Below are 19,078 nucleotides of genomic sequence, written 5' to 3' on the forward strand. Positions count from 1 at the left end.
GTAGCCACCTTTTGCTTTGATGACTGCTTTGCACACTCTTGGAATTCTCTTGATGAGCTTCAAGAGGTAGTCACCGGAAATGGTCTTCCAACAATCTTGAAGTAGCTCCCAGAGATGCTTAGCACTTGTTGGCCCTTTTGCATTCACTCTGCGGTCCAGCTCACCCCAAACCATCTCGATTGGGTTCAGGTCTGGGGACTGTGGAGGCCAGGCAGGGCCGGCGTCAGCACCCGGCGCACCCGCCGGGCTATGGGCGGAGGAGAGCGGTGTCAGCACCCACCCTTCTCTCCCGCTTGCTCAGGGACCCGGCAGCCGGATACTTACCTCTCCCCGTGCCTCCGCAGATCCGCTGTCTTCCTGCTCTGTGCTCCCTGTGACGTCTCAGGTCAGAGGGTGCGGTGACGTCTTTCCACCGCGCGCTCCCCTGAGCCGTCACAGGGAGCGCAGAGCGGGAAGATACCGGCGACGCTGGAGTCCGGACCCGAGCAGCTGCAGAAGGTGAGGAGGAGTGAGGTGAGTATTTGATTTTTTTTTTAATGTATGGAGGCATGGGGCATAATATGGGGGGGGTGACATCCTGCATGGGGCATAATATGGGGGGGGTGACATCCTGCATGGGGCATTATAAAAGGGGGGTGACATCCTGCATGGGGCCTTATAAAGAGAGGGGGTGACATCCTGCATGGGGCATTATAAAGAGAGGGGGGGGTAACATCCTGCATGGGGCATTATAAAAAGAGGGGGGGTGACATCCTGCATGGGGCAGTATAGAGAGAGGGGGTGACAGCCTGCATGGGGCATTATAGAGAGAGGGGATGACATCCTGCATGGGGCATTATAAAGAGAGGGGGGGTGACATCCTGCATGGGGCATTATAGAGAGAGGGGGTGACATCCAGCATGGGGCATTATAGAGAGAGGGAGTGACAGCCTGCATGGGGCCTTATAAAGAGGGGGGGTACATCCTGCATGGGGCATTATAAAGAGAGGGGGGGTGACATCCTGCATGGGGCATTATAAACAGGGGGGGTGACATCCAGCATGGGGCATTATAAAGAGAGGGTGGTGACATCCTGCATGGGGCATTATAAAGAGAGGTGGGTGACATCCTGCATGGGGCATTATAAAGAGAGGGGGTGACATCCTGCATGGGGCATTATAAAGAGAGCGGGGTGACATACTGCATGGGGCATTATAAAGAGGGGGGGTGACATCCTGCATGGGGCCTTATAAAGAGGGGGGGGTACATCCTGCATGGGGCATTATAAAGAGGAGGGGTGAAAGCCTGGATGGGGCATTATAAGGGGGGAACAGCCTGCATGGGGCATTATAAGGGGGGGAACAGCCTGCATAGTGCTTTATGTGGGGGAAACAGCCTGCATGGAGCATTATAAGGGGGGGGAAACAGCCTGTATGGGGCATTATGTGGGGGGTAACAGCCTGCATGGAGCGTTATATGGGGGCCAGTATCCTGTATGGAGCGTTATAAGGGGACCAGTATCCTGTATGGGGGTTATATGGGGGCCAGTATCCTGTATGGAGCTTTATAAGGGGACCAGTATCCTATATGGAGCGTTATATGTGGGCCAGTATTCCGTATGGAGCCTTATATGGGGGCCAGTATTCCGTACGGAGCCTTATATGGAGGCCAGTATTCCATATGGAGCCTTATATGGGGGCCAGTATTCCATATGGAGCCTTATATGGGGGCCAGTATTCCGTATGGAGCCTTATATGGGGGCCAGTATTCCGTATGGAGCCTTATATGGGGGCCAGTATTCCATATAGAGCCTTATATGGGGGGCCAGTATTCCGTATGGAGCCTTATATGGGGGCCAGTATTCCGTATGGAGCCTTATATGGGGGCCAGTATCCTGTATGGGCGTTATATGGGGGCCAGTATCCTGTATGGAGCTTTATAAGGGGACCAGTATCCTGTATAGAGCGCTATATGAGGGCCAGTATTCCGTATGGAGCCTTATATGGGGGCCAGTATACCGTATGGAGCCTTATATGGGGGCCAGTATTCCGTATAGAGCCTTATATGGGGGCCAGTATTCCGTATGGAGCGTTATATGGGGGCCAGTATCCTGTATGGAGCGTTATAAGGGGACCAGTATCCTGTATGGGCGTTATATGGGGCCAGTATCCTGGATGGAGCTTTATAAGGGGACCAATATCCTGTATGGAGCGTTATATGAGGGCCAGTATTCCGTATGGAGCCTTATATGGGGGCCAGTATTCCGTATGGAGCCTTATATGGGGGCCAGTATTCCATATGGAGCCTTATATGGGGGCCAGTATTCCGTATGGAGCCTTATATGGGGGCCAGTATTCCGTATGGAGCCTTATATGGGGGCCAGTATTCCATATAGAGCCTTATATGGGGGGCCAGTATTCCATATGGAGCCTTATATGGGGGCCAGTATTCCGTATGGAGCCTTATATGGGGGCCAGTATCCTGTATGGGCGTTATATGGGGGCCAGTATCCTGTATGGAGCTTTATAAGGGGACCAGTATCCTGTATGGAGCGCTATATGAGGGCCAGTATTCCGTATGGAGCCTTATATGGGGGCCAGTATTCTGTATGGAGCCTTATATGGGGGCCAGTATTCCGTATGGAGCCTTATATGGGGGCCAGTATTCTGTATAGAGCCTTATATGGGGGCCAGTATTCCGTATGGAGTGTTATATGGGGGCCAGTATCCTGTATGGAGCGTTATAAGGGGACCAGTATCCTGTATGGGCGTTATATGGGGCCAGTATCCTGAATGGAGCTTTATAAGGGGACCAATATCCTGTATGGAGCGTTATATGAGGGCCAGTATTCCGTATGGAGCCTTATATGGGGGCCAGTATTCCGTATGGAGCCTTATATGGGGGCCAGTATTCCATATGGAGCCTTATATGGGGGCCAGTATTCCGTATGGAGCCTTATATGGGGTCCAGTATTCCGTATAGAGCCTTATATGGGGGCCAGTATTCCGTATGGAGCCTTATATGGGGGCCAGTATTCCGTATGGAGCCTTATATGGGGACTGTATTCCGTATGGGGCCTTATATGGGGGCCAGTATTCCGTATGGCGCCTTATATGGGGGCCAGTATTCCGTATGGGGCCTTATATGGGGGCCAGTATTCCGTATGGAGCCTTATATGGGGGCCAGTATTCCGTATGGAGCCTTATATGGGGGCCAGTATTCCGTATGGAGCCTTATATGGGGGCCAGTATTCCGTATGGAGCCTTATATGGGGGCCAGTATTCCATATGGGGCCTTATATGGGGGCCAGTATTCCGTATGGGGCCTTATATGGGGGCCAGTATTCCATATGGGGCCTTATATGGTGGCCAGTATTCCGTATGGGGCCTTATATGGGGGCCAGTATTCCGTATGGGGCCTTATATGGGGGCCAGTATTCCGTATGGGGCCTTATATGGGGGCCAGTATTCCGTATGGGGCCTTATATGGGGGTCAGTATTCCGTATGGGGCCTTATATGGGGGCCAGTATTCTGTGTAGAGCGATTCGCCGGTTTCTGAGCTATTGTGGAATTTACAATAGATATCGCTCATGTAATGTAAGAAATGAAATCTTTGCATTGTACTATATATATATATATTTCTCTGCGGTATCTGTGCATCATGAATCGTTGTATGTGTTATAGGGGCCCACTGAGACTCTTTCGCCCGGGGCCCAGAAAAACCTGGAGCCGGCCCTGAGGCCAGGTCATCTAGCGTAGCACCCCATTACTCTCCTTCTTGGTCAAATAGCCCTTACACAGCCTGGAGGTGTGTTTGGGGTCATTGTCCTGTTGAAAAATAAATTATGGTCCAACTAAACGCAAACTGGATGGAATAGCATGCCGCTGCAAGATGCTGTTGTAGCCATGCTGGTTCAGTATGCCTTCAATTTTGAATAAATCCCCAACAGTGTCACCAGCATAGCACCCCCACACAATCACACCTCCTCCTCCATGCTTCACGGTGGGAACCAGGCATGTAGAGTCCATCTGTTCACCTTTTCTGCGTCGCACAAAGACACGGTGGTTGGAACAAAACATCTCAAATTTTGACTCATCAGACCAAAGCACAGATTTCCACTGGTCTAATGTCCATTCTTTGTGTTCTTTAGCCCAAACAAGTCTCTTCTGCTTGTTGCCTGTCCTTAGCAGTGGTTTCCTAGCAGCTATTTTACTATGAAGACCTGCTACACAAAGTCTCCTCTTAACAATTGTTGTAGAGATGTGTCTGCTGTTAGAAATCTGTGTGGCATTGACCTGGTCTCTAATCTGAGCTGCTGTTAACCTGCGATTTCTGAGGCTGGTGACTCGGATACACTTATCCTCAGAAGCAGAGGTGACTCTTGGTCTTTCTTTCCTGGGGCGGTCCTTATGTGAGCCAATTTCTTTGTAGCGCTTGATGGTTTTTGAAACTGCACTTAGGGACACTTTCCAAGTTTGGCCAATTTTTCGGACTGACTGACCTTCATTTCTTAAAGTAATGATGGCCACTCATTTTTCTTTAGTTAGCTGCTTTTTTCTTGCCATAATACAAATTCTAACAGTCTATTCAGTAGGACTATCAGCTGTGTATCCACCTGACTTCTGCACAACACAACTGATGGTCCCAACCCCATTTATAAGGCAAGAAATCCCACTTATTAAACCTGACAGGGCACACCTGTGAAGTGAAAACCATTTCCGGTGACTACCTCTTGAAGCTCATCAAGAGAATGCCAAGAGTGTGCAAAGCAGTCATCAAAGCAAAAGGTGGCTACTTTGAAGAACCTAGAATATAAGACATATTTTCAGTTGTTTCACACTTTTTTGTTAAGTATATTATTCCATGTGTTAATTCATAGTTTTGATGCCTTCAGTGTGAATGTACAATTTTCAAAGTCATGAAAATACAGAAAAATCTTTAAATGAGAAGGTGTGTCCAAACTTTTGGTTTGTACTGTATATGCAGCAATATGATTACTGTAGCCTAGGTGCATTACTGTACATTTTTCAAGATTAAAGAAGTTGTATACTACTTTATATTATCCCCCCAATGTATCCTAAGACTTTTTGTAAATACCTTATGTTGATGATAATGCCTGTGAGCGGCGATATCGGTGGCCGCTCACAGGCATCACGTGACCCCGCGCTGACGTCACGACAAGTGAGGCGTGACTCAGCGCTGGGGTCCCCGCGGTGGCTGCTGGGTTGTGGGCGGGATTTCCCCCCATTGTCACACCCGCGCGCTTTCCCAATGAATGGGGAGAGGCAGAGCGCGTGGTGGATGCCGAGTGTGATGCGGTGGGGGTAACCTCGCCCACAGCCTGGCATCCACCTGGAACACGGAAGACAAAGACATAGGGTCATGTGATGCCTGTGAATGTATGCGGTAAATAGAAGCACCATAGTAAGAGAAACATGCCCATATCATGATGCTTGCACCAGCATGCTTCACTGTCTTCAGAGTGAACTGTGGCTTGAATGCAGAGTTTGGGGTCGTCTGATGAACTGTCTGCGGCCCTTGGACCCAAAAAGAACAATTTTACTTTCATCAGTCCACAAAATGTTTCTCCATTTCTCATTAGGACAGTTGATGTGCTCTTTGGCAAATGTATCCGCTTCAATACATGTCTTTTTTTTAACAGTCAGACTTTGCGGGGACTTCTAGCTAAGAGATTAGCTTTACACAGGCGTCTTCTAACTGTCACAGTACTTACAGGTAACTTGAGACTGTCTTTGATCATCCTGGAGCTGATCATTGGCTGAGCCTTTGCCATTCTGGCTATTCTTCGATCCACGTCTCTCTGGTTTTGCTTTCCATTTTATAGCATTTGAGATCATTTTAGCTGAACAGCCTATCATTGTCTGCACTTCTTTATAAGTTTTATCCTCTCCAATCAACTTTTTAATCAAAGTACGCTGTTCTTCTGAATAATGTCTCGAACGACCCATATTTCTCAGGCTTTCAAGGAGAAATGTATGTACAACATGTGCTGGCTTCACCCTTAAATAAGGGCCACCTGATTCACACCTGTTTCTTCACAGAATGATTGACCTCAATAATTGAACTCCACACCGCTATTATTTTGAACACACCCTGTGACGAAATAGCTTATCTTAATCAGCCAGACGTCTAGATTTGTTAAGCCAAGAGAAATAAACTATTGTGTTTGTGTTGACTTTAGAACTTGTGTGTGTTTCTTTGGTGGGCCAAGAAGAACAGACCGGTATTTGTATAACCCTGAATGTTGTCTTTTCTTGATTTTGAAACAATAAGGTTTGTTACTATGCTAATTGCATATTGTACTAAAGCCAGCTAGATATTTATTTACAATAGCCCCCTGCTATATCAACAATGTAAATTGATTAAATGCTCAAACAATGAGACCTGAGACCTGTGGAGTAATACCCTCCCTAACCCTTGCCCTGTGGATTTGTATGTGAAAGAACAAATGTGAACTATTTAAGGAACATATGCCTCTGTAGCAGGCAGAATTGAAAGAGACTTGACATGGAGAATCAAAGATCAAAATCTCTTCAGACCATCAGCTTAGTAGCATGGCTTTATCCAAAGAGATTCAGATTTGGATTTTACAGGATTCCAGTCTAAGGTTATATGGCCCTGACTGAAAAGATACAGATCTCTTCCACTGACAATCAGAGAGCCCATGGATACATTTGGGGAGACCAGGTTGGGATGATGAAGTCACCTGGCCCCATGGATATGTTATTTGGGGTTGCCAGATGGTACCCTCCAGTCGCCTGAAACCCATGGAGTCATTTGGAGAAGCCAGATTGGGACCAGCCGGTCATATGGCCCCATGGAAACTCTCGGAGAGGCCAGGGTGGGATCCTCGGGTCTCCTGGCCTAGTACCTCGATGGACTGTCAGCTTTCTAAGCTTGTCGCTACCTTCTCTCTGTGGGGGCCAACCAAAAGCGGGGGGCCACTGGTTCAGGTAGTTGGCCCTGGAAGACCCAAAGTCGCAGCTGTTCTATCCAAGGCAGGCCAGCAGAATGGTGAGACTGTGTAATGTTGTACCATCTTGAGTATTTGCTGGGACTCGTCTATGTGTTTATTGTCCACTTTGTGGTTCAATAAAGTATTGGCACACTGTTTTGCCCTCACCCTGTAGTGTTCTGCCCACGGAACACCCCGTGTCTTCACAAACCTCCTTTCAATTAATTATTCAAATACACAGACTCAAAAACATGCAGATAATGAATTCGGAGTCTGTTGGTTTTCTTAGAATCTACTGCACCAACTGGCAAATTGTTTGACATGTGGTAATATAATTTATACTAAAAACAGTGATTAATCTGCATACCAGGATTGGGGTGTGGGTGGGCCACACATACCAGGATTGGAGGGGATGAGGGGACCATGCATACCAGGATTGGGGAATGAGGGGTACCATGCATACCAGGATTGGGGTATGAGGGGTACCATGCATACCAGGATTGGGGGATGAGGAGTGCCATGCATTCCAGGATAGGGGATGGGGGTTGCCATGCATACCAGGATTGGGGGATGAAGGGTGCCATGCATACGAGGATTGGGGATGAGGGGTGCCATGCATACCAGGATTGGGGGAAGAGGGGTGCCATGCATATCAGGATTGGGGGATGAGGGGTACCATGCATACCAGGATTTGGAGATGAGGGGTACCAAGCATACCAGGATAGGGATCTGGGGGGGCCATGCATACCAGGATTCAGATGAGGGGCTATGCATACCAGGATAGGGATGAGGGGTACCATGCATACCAGGATGAGGGATGAGGGAGCCATGTATAAGAGGATTGGGGATGAGGGGTGCCAAGCATACCAGGATTAGTGGTGAGAGGTGCCATGCATACCAGGATTGAGGGTGAGCGGTGCTATGCGTACCAGGATTGAGGGTGAGGGGTGCCATGAGTACCAGGATTGAGGGTGAGGGGTGCTATGCGTACCAGGATTGGAGATGAGGGGTGAAATGCATACCAGGATAGGGATGAGGCGTGCCATGCATACCAGGATAGGGATGAGGGCAGCACATAACAGGATGGGGGAACAGGATTGGGTAGCGCAAATACCAGGATGGGGGCAGCACATACCAGCATGGGAGACAATATACGAATAAAAATGCTCGCCACCCGGGCGTAGAACGGGTTCAATAACTAGTATATAAATATATATTTTAACGGATTCGCGTGGTGGAACTTCTGTGCTGCGGTGCAAGGAGGAACCAGAGGGGCGTAACTAGGTATCAACTCAGACCGACCAAGGTCGTACGGCGGCTCAATCGACTCCGTGACCAGGGAAGGACAGAGCAGAGGGACCAGGTGCTACTCTGGAGACCGACCTTGTATGAGAGCAGGTGACTCCCACGGGTCAGAAGGCAGGGACTGACCGGTACAGCAGATGAGCACGGCAGGCAGGCAGATGGGTGATCTGGGTAGACGGACTGGCAGGCATGGCAGGTAACAAACAGGAGCCTCCAGGTAGGCTGGCTGATAGGCAGCACAGGTAACAGGCAGGTGCTTCCAGGTAAGCAGGCAGATAGGGCCCCTAGACAGACTGGCGGACTGGACTGTAGACAGACTGTCTAGATGGAGAGCAGAGAAGCTGGCGGACAGGACTGGTAGTCAGGCTGGTGGACAGGGCTGGTAGTCAGGCTGGCAGGCTGGACTGGTAGGCTGGCGGACAGGACTGGTAGTCAGGCTGGCGGACTGGACTGGTAGGCTGGCGGACAGGACTGGTAGTCAGGCTGGCGGACTGGACTGGTAGTCAGGCTGGCGGACTGGACTGGTAGTCAGGCTGGCGGACTGGACTGGTAGTCAGGCTGGCGGACTGGACTGGTAGTCAGGCGGGCGGACTGGACCTGAGGGCTGAAGCAGAGTTACACACAAAGCTACAACCTTGCACGGGCACCTCCATTTTGGAGGAGGTGCCTTTTATATGAGAGGTCCTCCTGCCATTGGTCGGGGACTCCTTAGGATGGTGCGCGCGGCCCCTTTAAGAGGGAGGGAGCGCGTGCATGCCCTAAGCACAGTGCCCGGGAAGCTGCGCGCGCCGGCAGCAACAGAGGCAGGAGCGCCGGAGGACGCCGGGCAGGGAGTGCGGCGGTAAGTGGGACGGCGTCTCTGCCTCTCAGGGGGCAGAGACGCCGATACTACAGTACCCCCCCTTTATGCCCCCTCTCTTTTAGGCCTGAAAGAAATTTTTTAAGGAGAGGCGGGGCGTGGATGTTCTCCCTGGGTTCCCAAGTTCTCTCCTCTGGGCCAAACCCCTTCCAATCCACCAGAAAAAAGGTTTTTCCTCTTACCCTCTTGGTGGCCAGAATGTTCTCCACCTCATAGACGTCCTCAGCTGAGACCGGAGCTGGGGAGGTACCTGGATTGTCGGAAAAAGAATTAAGCACAACTAGTTTGAGGAGAGATACGTGGAAGGAGTTGTGAATCCGTAAGGTGGCCGGGAGTTTTAACTTGTAAGCTACTGGGTTGATTCGCTGGAGGACTTCAAATGGGCCGATGAACCATGGACCCAACTTATAGGAGGTTATTTTGAGACGAACATGTTTGGAGGAGAGCCAAACCTTGTCTCCCGGACGGAATTGAGGCAGATCCAGACGTCTCTTATCAGCATGTTTCTTCATCCGCTCGGAGGATTGAAGAAGTGCGGACCTAGTGTCCTCCTAAATGGTAGAAAATTCGCTGACCAGAGACTCCGCGGCAGGGTAGTCCACAGCAGCGGAAACGGGAAAAGGAATCCGGGGATGTTGACCGTAGACCACAAAGAACAGGGATTTGGAAGAAGATTCGTTCTCATGGTTGTTGTAGGAGTACTCGGCCCATGGTAGGAGCTCCACCCAATCGGTATGGTGAGCGTTGACGAAGTGCCAGAGGTAGCTGGTAAGGATCTGATTGAAACGTTCCACTTGGCCATTGGACTGCGGATGGTAAGCAGAGGAGAAATCCAGGGTGACATCCAGCAGTTTACACGTAGCTCTCCAGAAGCGCGAAGTGAACTGGACCCCTCGATCAGACACTATGTGGAGGGGTAGGCCGTGGAGACGAAAGATGTGATGGATGAAATCCTTAGCCAGCACAGATGCAGACGGGAGACCAGGCAGAGGGATGAAGTGGGCCATTTTAGAAAAGCGGTCAGCGACCACCCAAATGACCGTACAACCGGCAGAAACAGGGAGATCAGTAATAAAGTCCATAGCAATGTGTTGCCACGGGGCAGCAGGTATGGGAAGAGGCAGGAGACGGCCGGCTGGAAGATGTCTGCGAACTTTATTGCGAGCACAGGAAGAACAGGCCGTGACGAAGTCTACCACATCCTGGCGCATGGTAGGCCACCAGTAATGCCGGGTAATGAGCAGGAAGGTCTTCTTCTGGCCAGCATGGCCAGCTAGTTTGGATGAATGACCCCAGTGAAGAACCTTCTTACGATCCGGAACCACTACAAACGTCTTACCGGGTGGGAGACGAGAAAGGTCCCAGGGGGCCACATTCATCACTTTGGAGGGATCGATGATATGCATAAGCCCCTCCTCTTGATCGGACGACAGGAAGAATCGGGATAAGGCGTCAGCTTTAACGTTCTTGTCCACCGGGCGGTAATGTAGGGTAAAGTTGAAGCGGGCGAAGAACAAAGACCACCGGGCCTGACGCGGATTGAGTCTTTGGGCATTCTGTAGATAAGCCAGGTTTTTGTGGTCAGCATAGATGACCACTGGGTGCAGAGTCCCATCGAGCAGGTAACGCCACTCGTCCAGCACCAATTTGATGGCTAACAGTTCTCGGTCTCCTATGGAGTAGTTGCGCTCAGACGAGGAGAAGAGCTTGGAGAAGAAGCCGCAGGTTACCATTCTCCCGGATGGAGATTTCTAGGTGAGCACTGCTCCGGCTCCGGAAGAGGAAGCATCAACCTCCAGAAAGAACTGTTTGTTGCTATCTGGACGGTGCAGCACTGGGGCGGAAGAGAAGGCTTGTTTTAAGGAAAGGAAGGCCTCCTCCGCTTCGGACGGCCATTCCTTAGGATTTGCTCCCTTTCGGGTGAGCGCAGAGATGGGAGCAGTCCGAGAAGAGAAATGTGGAATGGAGAGACGGTAATCGTTGGAGAAGCCCAGGAATCGCTGAATCGCCTTCAACCCCTCCGGACGGGGCCACTTTAAGACGGCAGAGACCTTCTCGGGGTCCATCCGTAGACCAGTCTTAGAGATAATATAGCCCAGGAATGGAAGGGAGGTCTGCTCGAAGAGGCACTTCTCAAATTTTGCATAAAGGTGTTTCTGCCTGAGCCTAAGCAGGACCTGACGAACATCCCTCCGGTGTGTGGGAAGATCTGGAGAGAAGACCAAGATGTCATCCAGGTACACCACCACGCAAGAATATAAGACGTCACGGAAGATGTCATTAACTAATTCTTGGAAGACAGCGGGAGCATTACAGAGACCGAAGGGCATCACACGGTATTCATAGTGACCGTCCCGGGTATTGAATGCTGTCTTCCACTCGTCTCCTTGACGGAACCGGACCAAGTTATACGCCCCACGAACATTGAGCTTGGTGAAGATCTTCGTGCCTTTAAGGCGGTCGAACAGCTCAGAGATGAGCGGCAGGGGGTATTTGTTTTTGATAGTGATTTGGTTGAGACCTCTATAATCGATACATGGGCGTAGTGAACCGTCTTTCTTTTTACGAAGAAAAATCCGGCTCCAGCCGGGGAGGAAGATTTCCAGATAAATCCCCTAGCCAGATTTTCTTTGATGTACTCTGACATGGCCCGGGTTTCGGTCAATGACAACAGGTAAATACGACCACGGGGTGGAGTGGCACCGGGTATCAGGTCGATAGTGCAGTCATATGGCTTATGAGGTGGCAGTGTCTCTGCCTCCTTCTTGTCGAAGACATCAGCATAGGACCAGTAAGGTGCCAGTAGACCGGGTAAATTAGTCGGAGTAGATGGAGATCGAGCCGGGCGAACCGGAACCAGGCAGGTCTTATGGCAATCCTGCCCCCAACGGAGCACCTCACCGGATTGCCAGTTCAGAACGGGTTCATGTCTCTGTAGCCAGGGTAGACCTAGCAAGAGAGGGTGAAAGAGTCCGGAAAACACATGGAAGGAGATCCTCTCTGAGTGCAGCATTCCCACCTGCAGGGTTACGGGCTTTGTGACGAGCAAGATGGTCACCGGAAGGAGTTTTCCATCCACGGAAGCGACTGCCAATGGTTCAGCCAGAGATTTGGTAGGAATCTGATATTTCGTGTACAAGGGACTGGGAAATGAGATTCCCAGCGGCTCCGGAGTCCAGATGGGCGGTCTCAAAGAAGCGGTTCTCTCCACAGGAGATAGAGACAGACAAAGTCAAGAACGGAGAGGATTTACTCTTGCCCAGGACGACCTCTCCGAGCGGTCCTAGACACTGGAGTTTCCCAGCTTTACCGGGCAGCAACGGATCAGGTGCTCCTTACTACCACAGTAGAAGCAGCTCCCCTCGGCTCGGCGTGTTTCTTGGCGAGACTTGACCATCTTGGTCTGGTCGATCAGTATAGGCTTGAGCGAGTGTGCCCGGGGTGTTGCTGATTGGGAAGCCGGTTTCTGGAAAACAGGAGCAAGACGAGGAAATCTTCTCTCCCGGGTAGTCTCCTTAGCATGTTCTAGGAAACGGATGTCAATCCAGGTTGCTAGTGATACCAGGTCATCCAGGGTGGTAGGAATGTCCCGGCCGGCTAACTCGTCCTCAATCCGACCGGAAAGGCCCTCCCAGAAGGTGGACACCAGGGCCTCGTTGTCCACTAACGTCCCTATATTGGTTCTTCACCAATCGCCGCATGCGTACCTCGCCTTGTCTTTCCCTGGCATTAGACTCAGGCTAGGGAAGGGAGGGGATGAGCACTAGTCGATCCCCACTGAACACTAAAGACAAGTGGGGACAAACAAGGGAAAATCTCTTTGCTTTAGTTGACTCCAGACAAATGAGCACACATACTCTAGCACCAGAGAGGAAGAAGTACTGCTCTTGCTCAAGCCTTCACAAGGGGTAATGAATATCGCCAGCACCTCCCTCTGGCACACAGCAGGTATTTATACACCCAGGCCAGATTGTTAATTAGCCAGAGGAAGGTAGCCGCTGGGTCCTAGAGATACAGCTTCTAAGAAAGTTGTCTGTAATGCCAAACGACGAGATCTCCTTCAACCAACTGCAGGGTGACTGTCTGTCACGTGACAGTCACGTACCGTTTTTCTGAAATCTTTTGTTTGAGCGATTTTTTTTCTTATGTTCAGGCTGTCCATGTACAGGTGCATCTCACTAACTTGCAGGTTTTTTTGTTAATTATTTTAATTTACTGAGATAATGACTTTTGTGTTTTCATTAGCTGTAAGCCATAATCATCAACATTAACAGAAATAAACACTTGAAATAGAGCACTCTGTTTGAGATTACTCTGTTTGTAATGACTCTATATAATGAGTTTCACTTTTTGCATTGAAGAACTGAAATAAATTAATTTTTTGATGATATTCTAATTTAGTGAGATGCACCTGTATTGTCAGTAGCGTATATATAGAGTGTTTACCTTCGGCACAATAAACGAAAATTTAGATGCCAAAAAAATAAGTTTTATTGAGAGCGACCCAAAGGAACAAGAAATGCCAACGTTTCGGCTAATGCCTTTATCAAGGTTATCTAAATATAAGAAACATACAGATATAGGGTCATAGTGTTACATATGAATAAGTGCATATAAATCAAAAACAAAGCTCATTGAGACATTGATAAGCGATTCAATATCAATAAGAAGCAAATAGAGTAACATTATAGCTTAAATAAAGCAAAAAGCGAGGTACAAAAGAGATCATCACAATCAGGTAACCTGAGACCATGGGTAAAGTATCTACCTTCATAGAAAAAAGTAAACCCAGTGAGTGACAAGATTTTTTGATGTGAGCATATACGAATGCCAAAAGGAGAAAAAGCTTAGAAGAGTAGTAACATGCAGATGATTACCTTGACTGGTACTCGGTGCTCATGGTCCATGTGGTGCTGTTAATGCATGCGGTGCGTGCCTGCTTGTGAGGAAACAGTATTGCCATCGCCGTTAAATGCACGTGTGAGGAGGCGGGCGGAAGTACTTGTCATGTCCGCTCTCTGTGAGTGCGTTCAATATAAGGGAAATGACGTCGCATTAAAGTGAAATAGAGGCTTGGGTCCTATGCGGCAATGCGCATGCGCAATTTGCGTTCCAGCAGAATCTCAGAGACAAAAGCATATGTAAATAGCCCAGAGCGTAAGGTAGAAGAAAGACTGGGCATGTATGTATAGTGTGTACGTTCTATATATTGGTTATATGATATGAAGGAAAAAGAATTACTGTTAATAAATAAGAGAAGAGGGAGGAGCGTGTAAGCCAAGGGAGGGGGGAGGGAAGGAGAAAGTGAGGGCAAAGCCAGGGGAAGAAGGAAACGGTGTCCAGAGAAAACCAAAAAGAAGGTAGAAAACAAACACCTCATGCAGGGGCGGACACAGACTGTAGTGGGCCCCTGTGCAAGGATTTTTTTGGGGCCCCCTCCCTGCCCTTCATAGGGGGCATGAAGGCCCCCCCCCTCCCCGTGCATCTCTCATCCCCCTGTGCATCTCTGATTCCCCCCACTCCTAGTTAATTAATTGTATTTAAAAAAAATAAAACTTGTTAAACTTACCCCCAGGGCCGGCTCCAGGTTTTTGTGGACCCTGGGCGACAGAGTTTCAGTGGGCCCTTTTAACACATACCATGATTCATGATGCACAGATACCACAGAGAAATATATATATATAGTACAAGGCCAAGGATTTCACTTACTACATTACATGAGCGATATCTATTGTAAATTCTACAATAGCTCAGAAACCGGCGAATCCTCACAGCGCACAGTGCAGACCGGACAGTATAGTCCTCCATACAGTATTATGGTCCCCATATAATGCTCCATACAGGATACTGACCCCCTTATAATGCTCCATACAGGATACTGGTCCCCATATAACGCTCCATACAGGATACTGGTCCCCATATAACGCTCCATACAGGATACTGGTCCCCATATAACACTGCATACAGAATACAGGCCCCCATATAACGCTCCATACAGAATACTGACCCCCATATAACGCTCCATACAGAATACTGGCTCCCATATAACGCTCCATACAGAATACTGGCCCCCATATAACGCTCCATACAGAATACTGGCCCCCATATAACGCTCTATACAGAATACTGGCCCCCATATAACGCTCCATACAGAATACTGGCCCCAATATAACGCTCCATACAGAATACTGGCCCCCATATAACGCTCCATGCAGGCTGTTCCCCCCTTTATAATGCCCCATGCAGGATGACACCCCCCTTTTAATGCCCTATGCAGAATGTCACCTCTACCCCCCATAAAATGCCCCTTGCAGGATGTCACTTCCCCCCTTTTCAATGCCCCATGCAGTATGTCAGACCACCCCCTCCCTTATAATGCCCCATGCAGGTCACACCCCCCTCCTTATAATGCCCCATGCAGTATGTCACACACCCACCCTCCTTATAATGCCCCATGCAGGATGTCAATTCCCCCCTCCCCCTCTTATAATGCCCCATGCATTATGTCAATTCACCTCTCCCCCTCTTATGCCCCATCCAGGTCACACCCCCCCTCCCTTATAATGCCCCATGCAGGATGTCACACCCCCCCTCCCTTATAATGCCCCATGCAGGATGTCAATTCCCCCCTCCCCCTCTTATAATGCCCCCATGCAGGATGTCACACCCCCACCCCCATATAATGCCCCCATGCAGGATGTCAATTCCCCCCTCCCCCATATAATGCCCCATGCAGTATGTAAATTCCCACCTCCCCCTCTTATAATGCCCCCATGCAGTATGTCAATTCCCCCCTCCCCCTCTTATAATGCCCCCATGCAGGATGTCACACCCCCACCCCCATATAATGCTCCCATGCAGGATGTCACTTCCTCCCTTCCCCTCTTATAATGCCCCATGCAGGATGTCACCCCCCCCCCACATATAATGCCCCATGCAGTATGTCACCCCCCCCACATATAATGCCCCATGCAGGATGTCACCCCCCCATATAATGCCCCATGCAGGTAGTCACACTCACTCTGCCTCCACCATATAATGCCCCATGCAGGATGTCACACCCACTCTCCCCCCACCATATAATGTCCCATGCAGGATGTCACCCCCCCATATAAGGCCCCATGCAGATAGTCACACCCACTCTCCCCCCACCATATAATGCCCCATGCAGGATGTCACACCCACTCTCCCCCCACAATATAATGCCCCATGCAGGATGTCACACCCACTCTCCCCCCACCATATAATGCCCCCATGCAGGATGTCAATTCCCCCCTCCCCCTCTTATAATGCCCCATGCAGTATGTCACCCCCCCATATAATGCCCCATGCAGGATGTCACCCCCCCCTTATAATGCCCCATGCAGGATGTCACACCCCCCTCCCTTATAATGCCCCATGCAGGATGTCACACCCCCCATATAATGCCCCATGCAGGTAGTCACACCCACTCTCCCCCCACCATATAATACCCCATGCAGAATGTCACACCCACTCTCCCCCCACCATATAATGCCCCATGCAGGATGTCACACCCACTCTCCCCCCACCATATAATGCCACATGTCCCCATACATTAAAAAAAATAAATAAATCAAATACTCACCTCACTTCTCACCTGATGCTGATCCGGACTCCAGAATCGCCCGCGTCTTCCCGCTCTCTGCTGTGACAGCTCAGGAGAGATCACGCGCGGTGTAAACATATCACCGCGCCCTCTGACCTGAGACCTCACAGTCAGAGGACGCGGAAGACGCTGCAGAGGCACGGGGAGGGGTAAGTATTGTGCCGGCGCCGTCACATGACCGGAGATGTCCCTGCGCTCAGCATGGGGCCGTCACATGACCGGAGATGTCCCTGCGCTCAGCGGGGGGGGGCCCATGAAGAGACGCACAAGAGGGGGGCCCCAACGGGGCTCCTAGGGGGCCCCGACCGGGCCCCATGCTGGAGTCAGGGCAGTCATGCCCTGATGGCGGCCCTGCTGGAGGCTGGAGGGGCCCCCTCTCCCTCGGGGGCCCCCGTTCAATGAACCGGCTGCACGGGCGGTAGGTCCGCCCCTGACCTCATGGATCCCTATGGTGCCTGTAATGAACAAAAGAAAAAGAAAGGAAATAAGTGTTAAAATATACATACATTACGTCACTAGTCTAGAATACAATATGCTACAATGTTAATAAAGCAATGTATCCAGCCCATCTTAAATGATGTCATATAGTAAAGTGATATCATACAGTGATATATAATCGCAGATGCAAAAGTCTATACCGGCCTTCAGTATAGGATATCATATTCACGATTAAGGCCATTTGGTTCCAATGTGTTAAGATGGAATATCCAAAAGGCTTCCCTTTCTTTTAATTTTTATATTCTATTACCACCCCGTCTGGGATATGGTATTGTCTATTATTTGAAAGCGGAGTTGGGAAACATTATGTCCAGCTGATAGAAAATGAGCTGGAATGGGAAGAACCGTTCTTTTGCATCTTATGGTGGACTTATGTTGAGATATGCGGTCTCGGATATGTTGGGCAGTTTCACCGACATATCCGAGACCGCAAGGACATTTAATCATATAGACGGCAAAGGAGGAGTCACATGTATAAAATCCATGAATCGAGAATTTCTCACATGTATAAAATCCATGAATCGAGAATTTCTCACCAGTCCTAGGATGGGTAAAGTGGTCACCCTTAATGATGTTAGAGCACTGTGGACATTGTAAACAAGGGAAAGTACCCTTCCTAGGGGTTGCCAGAAAGGTTTGAGAGTCTACCCGTATTTTTGAGCCAATGTCGGCTCTAACCATTCGGGTCCTAAGATTCTGGGCCCTTTTTTGACAAATGAGGGGGGGTGGTGACAAAAATTCTGGAATATCTGGATAAGATCTGCCCAATAATGGCCAATGGTTCCGGATCACTTGATGAAATAAATGCGTAATAGGATGGTATGTGTTAAAAAGAGTCACTCTTGGACCCTGAGGATGTTGTGTCTGATGTGGAGGTCGTGGGTATGATAATAAACGATCTGGGTATCCCCTACTCCTAAATTTCAACCTCATTTCTTCCAGTCTGGATTTACGTGTGTCATCATTACTAACTATGCGACCAACTCTACTTAGCTGTGAAAATGGTAATGCCTCTTTAATATGGCGAGGATGACTGCTAGAGAAAAGAAGTAAACTATTCCGATCTGTTGGCTTGACATATAAGTCAGTAGATATAGACCCATCCATATTAAGTATGACATCAGTGTCCAGAAAATTAATATGATGTTCATCATAATGAACAGTGAATTTGATTTCAGGAGTACTGTTGTTAATATCTTCCACAAAACTCAATAGTGACTCTGAGTCACCGCCCCAAATCAGAAAGATGTCATCTATGTATCTTTTCCAGAATAACTGGTGTTTCTGGAAAAGTACATTGTTGTAGATATAAGAGGATTCAAATTGGGCCATAAAAATGTTAGCATATGGGGGCGCTACATTCGAGCCCATAGCTGTTCCGGTATTTTAAATATAAAACTTATCCTCGAATAAAAAGAAATTTTTGGTTAGCGCAAGGGTGAGTAATGTCAAACAAAAATTCATTTGTGACTCTGAAAAATTATTCTTATCCAGGAATGAACGAACTGCTGCTATGGAGGGGAGATTATGCCACAGACTCTGCCTATGGGGGAGATTATGCCACAGACTCTGCCTATGGGGTGGGGGAGATTATGCCAGAGACTCTGCCTATGGGGGGGATTATGCCACAGACTCTGCCTATGGGGTGGGGAGATTATGCCACAGACTCTGCCTATGGGGGCGATTATGCCACACACTCTGCCTATGGGGTGGGGGGATTATCCCACAGACTCTGCCTATGGGGGTGAATATACTAGAGACTCTGCTTATGGGGGGATTATACTACAGACTCTGCCTATGAGGGGGATTATACTACAGACTCTGCCTATGGGG

The sequence above is a fragment of the Phyllobates terribilis genome, unplaced genomic scaffold, assembly GCF_046119375.1.
Source record: "Phyllobates terribilis strain yellow unplaced genomic scaffold, ASM4611937v1 Scaffold_1__5_contigs__length_1240528914, whole genome shotgun sequence".
Classification (NCBI taxonomy): Eukaryota; Metazoa; Chordata; class Amphibia; order Anura; family Dendrobatidae; genus Phyllobates; species Phyllobates terribilis.